Here is an 8,152-nt window from a genome sequence, read left to right as displayed (position 1 = left end):
GCTGAGTGCTCAGCTTTAATCAGTTGTTTGGAAAAGGAATTCCAGGGTGTGCATTCTTCTGCAAAAGAAAAAAAGTTTTAAAGTATCCAGTGGATAGGTTATATGAAATAGTAATGCAGACTTTCAGGCAGCTAAAACAGTTGGGCCTTGTTGAATTTTCCTCACAAATTTTCAGAATCTTTGAGGTAAAGCAGCTTTGAGTGACTGTGGATGGTTGTCAGTGTAAGAGGGAAAAAACACAACAAAAGGGTACACACGTTTTAAGAGAATGGTTGAGATTTAACTTTACTCTGCACACTGTCCAGTTATAGAAGCCTTCTCACACTTCATAATTTTTTATGGAATATTCTTCTTCTGAAAACAAAGTTTTTTAAAATGTCAAGTCAGTATAAGGGGCCTTAGACCTCAAGATTTCAAAGCTCCATTTTCTTCCTACACTTGTAACTGTGATGTGTGAATTCCATAGTATCAAGTATCCCTGCTGTTGTAGCAATGTGTCTTACAGTGCTAACAATTTAGACATGAATCTACTTTGCATATTTGGAAAATGACTTTGAAATGCCTCCAAAAAGCATTCAAAAACATTTGCTTCCTCTGAAATAAAGCCACATGTACTGACATTTTTCTGACTGACATTCTTTTTTTTTGCTAGAAGGCAAAGTTGCTTCGTTTTTGTTTTGTTTGTTTGTCTGTTTTAAGCTTTAAATTCTCTGTCTCTATAAACAAGTCTGTCACTAAAATAGCCAAAGATATTATGTTAAAAGTTTCAGAAATTAAATTCTTATTGGGTATAGTCCATTAGAAACTGTTTCCACTTAGATAACTGAAGACAGTTTAGGATTTTTCCTTCTTGCTTTAATTCAGATACTAACGGTGGCCCACAATAAATATTTCTATAATATGCAGATAAATATTGAATCTTGCACAAACCAATTTGCCAAAGTATTTAAAAAACCCATTGACCTCAGTTTTCCAGTGTAGTTGAAAAGAGAAGATGAGATTGTGTAAAAGCAGATGCTAACCTTGACTTGTCTGTCTCCACCTAAAGTTTCTGAGGCTAACCTGGTTGCTTTGTCCTTTTTCACTTCATATTCCAGACTTCATATATCCATTCTATTCTGGATATTACCAGCCCTGCTTGCCTTTGGGAAAATCACTGGGAAAAATCTTTAAAACAGCTTGATGATGAGCTCTTTGAACTGCTGAAACCAGCATTTATAACATTTAATATATATAAGATATATAACATTTAGTATATAATATTTAATTTATATTAAATGCAATATAAGTTGTAATATGGCAAAATTCCTATTAAGTAAAAAGTGGGGAAAGCTGCAATGGAGGCTAAGAATGAAGAGGGTGACCTGAGTAGCTGTAGGATGCTTAGTCTGACATCAAGATCAAGCAAAATAATTAGAAATGCTGCTGTGGGATGTGAGGATTATTAGCTGAAGAACATAAGCACAATCAATGACAGTCAATGTGCTTGTTTCTTTTAATTGAAAACCACTCATGTCAAATAAACCAGTCTATCAAATAATCATGAGTCCACTAGGAGACAGAATAACCTCTTTAGTCTAACAAAAGGTCTTACACTGTGTATTGTAACTACAAATAGGTGAATCTTCGCTTCATGAGGTCATTAAAAGGCATTAAACCTCAGCTTCACAGTGAGCTATTATCCCGTGTGGTGATTAGCTTGCAGGTAGCTGGTGTGTTAGTGTTGCAGCTAACAAATGTCAGTGTCACTTTCTGAATACCTTCTTTTCAGATACAACGTTCTCTCCTTGTCATTTCTTGCCAGCTAGCTTAGGAGTACACAAAGATCTACTGCATTTGTGTGGCCTCTTGTCATTGCACCCTCTGCAATTTCTCTGCTTCCAATATCAATATAATCACCCCTAACCATTGCTCCAAAATACCAATGGTGATTTCCTTCCCATCTATGAGACTGAACAGAACTTTTGTTCTTCCTGTTACAATGAAATGAAGATTTTGTAATTTTAAATAAAGGGTAAAGACAACCCTGCAAGATGACTGCAAATCAAGGTGCACTTACGTTAGAGTGCAGAAGGGAGAGATAGAAGAAGGGAGTCTCCTGATCATGTCCATTTATTGATTTTTGGTTCACAGTGTGGAAGGATTTTGGACTGTATAAGATAGATTCCTTCTTGATGAAAAGAAACTGAAATGATGCACTCTGACCACTAATATGCATTCAGTCCAGAGTTGTAGTTACAGTGCAGATGTCAGACTGTCAGCAGCAGCTACTTTGCTCTGCAGACCTACTGCACTGATGCAGTCACAGCCTCCAAATTTTCTCAAAATCATGTTTTATGTTACAGAAATGAGTTCATCCATAGATCATCATGGCTGCATTTTTATATATTATCTCACTTTACAGTGTAAGATCTGTGTGGTTGCTTCAATGCAACAAATTAGCTGAAAAGGGAACTGGGTACAAAGACACTACATTATCTGAAAAGGACAGATAGACTAACAGGTTTGTTAATAAGAGACACCATACTGAGGAAAACAAATTAACCAGGAATAGTCAGGAAAGCTGGATGACCTTGTTGACAACTAAAGGCCCATGTCAGAAAATGTGATCTGTGAACTGAATTCATAGGACTATTTACATATGTTTGTCTAAGTAGGTGTTCTTTCGATGGACAGCACAATCTGCAGGAGAAATAAAAGAGTTACATAAAACCCCTGAAATAATGGTGACTGCATATCCCCAACTAGGTGTAAGTGACTGGTTGTCAGTCTGAGAGTATTTATTTCTTAAAAGGCAAAATCTGCATGGGGGAACATGGCTATTCAAAAAACACTTGTTGCAACTATTTTCTTGTTTTGAGACGTGGTCTCATCTTGAATCTCAGAAATGAGAAGTTCTTTGGGGATTTCTGGAGTCATATATGTTTTTCAGATGAATTCTGATAGTCTAATTTGAGGTGTACTGGTAGACTTTTTGAAAAATATTTAGTAATTTTTCTTCTTGTTCTGTACATTTTTGTGCTTATGCCAAGAAAAATAGTATTTTGAATTAGTGATTTTGAATGGAGGAAGTTGGCACAGAGCCTCCAGTGGTGGAACAAATTGGCTCATTTTATTAAAGCAATATTTGCATCAGTTGTAGGTCAGGCCATTCACCTTTGCTGTGAAATCTGTAAGGACCTTCAGACTTCTGGAGTGTCCACCTCCACCTTGTCATGGTGCCAGAGAGTTTTCCTGGCTATTGAGAGCCTACTTCTTCCTGAACTTTTAACTATTGGCTCTGAAATCCACTTCTGCAGTCTGAGTGGAGATTTACCCTATAACTCTTTGGAAAGTCTGGAATAAATTATTGCTGTTCCAATAATCTCTTTTAGGAATCTCCTTCTTATATAAATGTCTTTGTTGAACTAGATCATCAAGAGTTCAAGTCTAAGCTAGATTTAAATGAAAATGGTGTTTAAAAATGTAGATTTGCAGTAATAGAAGAACACCACAAAAAGATAAAACCAAAGTCAATTATTAATATCATACTTTCCAGAGAAGATTTCTGTTAGTTGCCCTAGCACCCCAGCTGTTTGTGAGACTGCCTAATGGCTTCTGTGACTTTATTCCAAATCTGGCTCCTGACCAGCTGCTCCTTTTGTAACACAATGAGCTCTGCTGCTTTCCATTTCTGTTTGCGTTTTCCCTGGGATTAGAGCTCTGAGATCTCATGGTAGAAATGGAAGACTTCTCTGGGGTTGTTTCATCACCTTCTCTCTATTACTGGATAATTTTTCAGTTTCAGTTTTCTGTCCTTCCTACTGCCTCCATACAGTGAGTGGTGGCATAAGTTTTCAGAAGAGTGCTTCTACTGTAGGATCCTTCTGAATATTGATTTAAACATTCTATAATCTTTGCATGAAGTTTATGAATGACAGCAAAGGACAGTTTTGGGGTTCCATCACACTCTGATAGAAACAAGTAACTCTTTTGCCAGTTTGGCTTTTTTGTTTACATGTTCTGGCTCATTGTACAAGTGCTTTCCCATGGTAGTAGATGGGTCTCCACGGATCTTAAGTACACCTCCCATTAGATTTATTTAAGCTACTAAACACCCAATCCTAAAACTCTTTTCCCAAAACCGTTTTGATGGTTTCTTTCTTTACTCAAAATTTAAAAAAGGTCAAAAAACATCTTATTTTATTCAAATAAAGCTTAGATGAGCTTTCACCATATCTAAAAATATTAGGTTCCTATATACCTACAATAATTTTTTTGAAACTTCCCGTGAAACAAAAAATTCTGTTGCTTACACAAGCCTTGTGCCCAGTATGTTAGACTGGCAAATTAACTTCCTTTGAAATGTTTTGAACTTTAAGATTTTCCAGAACTAGAATTTGTGTTAGTAGACAGCTACTGCCTCATAGGATTTAATCTCCTTGGCAGTCCTGGAATCCAAATTTTGCATGTGGATGTGTGACTTTCATTTGTAGCTTTTTTTTTAGTTACTTGCACAACCCATCAGCATGTCTGGATACTACAGATTTAAATCAGTTCCTGCCTACAGCTCTACTAGTATCTATCTTTTTTAATGACAGCAATAATGCTTTAATAGAGCTCTTGGGGTCTAATATGCAATTTATATTTGTAGTTTTATTCTATGAAAATTCATAGTAATAGGTTCCAAATAGATTAATAGTCTACAGAATTAATACAAAAATAATCTAAAGTTTTCCGTGACTTCTACAGAGCATTTTATTCTCTCTAAAGATCATGTAATATAGTCATTATCAGCTATCAAAAGCTGCTAGTTACACAGGTCTTTAAGGGATTTTTGATCTGCACGATAAGCTCTGTAATACAGATAACTAGAGAAAAGAGTGGCAGTGCCATTAAAGTGTCTTCTTGTTATCTTCTGTCTTTACATTTGTATTTTTATTTTCCATTTATCCTCTCCTCCTTCCCCAATCAGCATATAAAAATTCAAACATTTTAGCAAAAGATCAGAAGAAAAGTGAACTTAAAGCTCCATTAGTCAAAGTACAAGTCTAGAAGCATAATAAGCTAACTAATTAAAGGATCTTCAGAGAAGAACTTAAGAACTATTTCTTGCAAGAATTCATACATTTAATTCTTCTCTTCCCAGAAGGTTGAAGGTTGACTCTTCAAGAATTTGATAATAAAAGTCTGTGTGTACAATTATCAATATGTTTTCTCTTTAATTGTGTCCTATAGCATATTTTGTGTCCTTTGGGGTACAACCTCATTTTCAGTGACGTTAAAAAAAAAAATTTAAGCTTAGGGCCCTCTTCAAGGTTACTTCTGTTGTCCTGGATGTTACACATAGAGTTGGGTTAACCTTATCCCTAGCCTCTGGAGATTACATTTATCAAGGACAAAGTTACTATTGCCTATGGTGAAAATCATTCCTTCTTAATTGTCCAAGTGCCAAGTGGAGCGGACAGGTACTGTATCATAGTAACTATTCCACTCTTAACATACTTTATTCTTTTTTCTCTCTCTCTGTGCTATTCTTTACCTGACATCATGTATTGTGTAAGTAGTCACTCATTTAAGTAAGTTGATTACACCCTCAAAAAAAGTTTGCCCTCCCAAAGCAACAGATGCCCTTGACAAATAAAATACAAGTAAACAAAATGGGATTCTGTCATCCATCTGACAGCATTACCATAACAGTAAAGGCATACAATAAAAATGTAATAATCATAAGTATTGTAATGTGAAGTACAACACATGCAGTATGGAAAAAGCCTGCTAGTGCTATATGTATAATAAGTGATCATGCCGTGATGTTAGCTGAGCTGAAACATTCCCTTCAGGGATATGCATTCCATAGCTGCCGAAGATAGATGTGGTAAATATTTTGAGAAGTAGCTGCTTCTTTATTTCCACCAAAGATGGGAAAGGACAATTGAAGCAGAAGTTTAAAGATCAATTTTTCTTCACAGATGTTAAAAAATTGCTGAGTCTCTGTGCACTAATGGAGAATGTCATGGTATTGGATCCTGCAAAAGTTCTTAATGGCAAATACAACAGAATAAGCTAGAACACCAAAGAAACAATTTGGTAGTTGCATATTCTAGTTAACCATTTGTCTACTGCAGAACAGAATATTTATTTTTAGCAGACGCATATATTGCATCCTGCTAAATCAAACAAACCTGATATGTTACAAATATGAACCACTGACTTCAGGCAATTTCTTACCTTAAAATGGCAATGAAGGACTTGGGATAAGTTGTAGAGAGTTACCAACTCTTCATGCATTTCATTTTCCTGGTGTCAAATCTGACAGTTTAGAAGGCTCTCTGGAATACAGAAATGCCTCTGCTGGACCTTGAAGTGGTCAGATCATTAATTCTGCATCTCATTTTGAGCTTTGACAGAATTCACATCAGTTATAGAATGTTCTATTTCACTGTAGTGGCCAGTTCTGGCCAGAATAAGCAAAGTCAAAACATGACCTTTTTTTTTTTTTTTTTTTTTTACATGTGGCATTACATGTTCTGGTAAAAACTTAATAAAAACTTAAACAAATCAGTCCTGGGGGTTCTGTTCCCACTAAATAATGGTATCAGCTACTCAATTGTCGAGTTTCGGGTTTAAAAGCAGTTTCTATATTTACCCTTCAGCTTCATGGATGCAGCTGTTGCAAGTACTTATGCAGAAGCAGAACTTGGCGCAGAGGCAGCACAATTTCAGATTGGCGCATTGCCTGAAATACTGAGGAAGTCAGCCGTCTGCCAATGCCGCAGGTTTCTGGGATCTAGTGAGTGGTTAAGGCTCTGGGGTGCCCCTTGTCCTGTTCCTTGGTGCGTCACCTTCAGTCAGGAACAGAGGAGACAACGCCCTGTGCTGTTGTGTAGCAGGGCAGTGCTCTCTCTGTCACAGATAAATTCTGGTGGCCAGTCCAATGGGGAACAAAGGATCTCCAAGGGACTTAGTTCAAACCTGGTTTGGATACACTGAAAGCTGTTGTATTTCACTTTTGAATTCTGCTCATGAGGAGGCTCTTATTCCCTCTGTAGTAACATTACTTCCTACTCATGTGGTCAACACAATGAAATCCTCACTGTGGCCAATGACATTTAGAAGTATGCATTTCTTTTGTCACATAAAATAATAATGTTTATAACTGCAGATTTTCCCCCAATAAATGCAGCTCAGCAAACTCAGTCTTGGCTATTAGAAACTCTTGGCTTTTTCCCATGTTGCACATTATCACTTGACATAAAAATGCTGCAAGTGAAATAATGCCCTTTTGTTAGGTCCGTGATGCAATTACCTTAGTGTATTTGGCACTGACATGCTTAAACAGATTAAACACCTCTATTGATATAGGATAGAGAATGGTACTGCAGCTCATTCAGACTTAATTGTGTTGGTTTTGCCAAGGCTATACAGTATAAAACTTTTCACCAACATGAACTGACATGATTCACAGTGCACAGCAGGACCGGTTTTAGTGCACTGGCACAGTCATTTTGCAGAGAAGAGCTGTATATTAGAGGCTGCTTCTTGCATCTGTTAGATCATATTTATATAGAAACGGATTTTGAAAGAATATACATCTCTGTCTTTATGACATCTGCTGAGTCTCTTGGCCCTTTATCCTTGCCAAATCTGTCAGTTCATGTAGCTTCCTTCATAGGGTCAGCAGGACTTTTCTTCTCAATTGCATAAAGTGAATATCAAGAATGCAATCACACTCTAACAAGCATTACATGTAATTCACAGTGCAGAGCTTAGGTACAAATTACAAGACTTGTTTTTAAAATCCAAATGAGTAACATTTTGCTATTCCCTCCAGCAATGAGCTGAGCAGTTCACCTCTTCCACTCTCAGGAGGAGAACAGCTTGTTCCTGCTCCTTACAGCCCCAGGCCACAGACTGGCGCCCAGGTCTGTCTGGGGATTCAGAGGAGAGAAAAATGTCAGGCAGGTTCCCTCCTCCAGTTGCTGCCTGAAGATCAACACCAGGCTTCTAGCATTTGACCTGCCAATGTTCTTTCCTTTTATCTCAAAAGAGATGCTAGTTGGCTTAGGATGGGGAATAGAGGTCAAACACAGTCAGGCTAAGACTGTGTGTGTATGTTTTGTTGTTTGCTTTTTTCTTGTATTCTAAGTTTATTCCACACTTTCTTTAAGAT

Source organism: Athene noctua, chromosome 4 (genome assembly GCF_965140245.1).
Source record: "Athene noctua chromosome 4, bAthNoc1.hap1.1, whole genome shotgun sequence".
Lineage (NCBI taxonomy): Eukaryota > Metazoa > Chordata > Aves > Strigiformes > Strigidae > Athene > Athene noctua.
The sequence above is the reverse complement of the archived record's forward strand: the minus strand, read 5'-3'. Positions refer to the sequence as shown.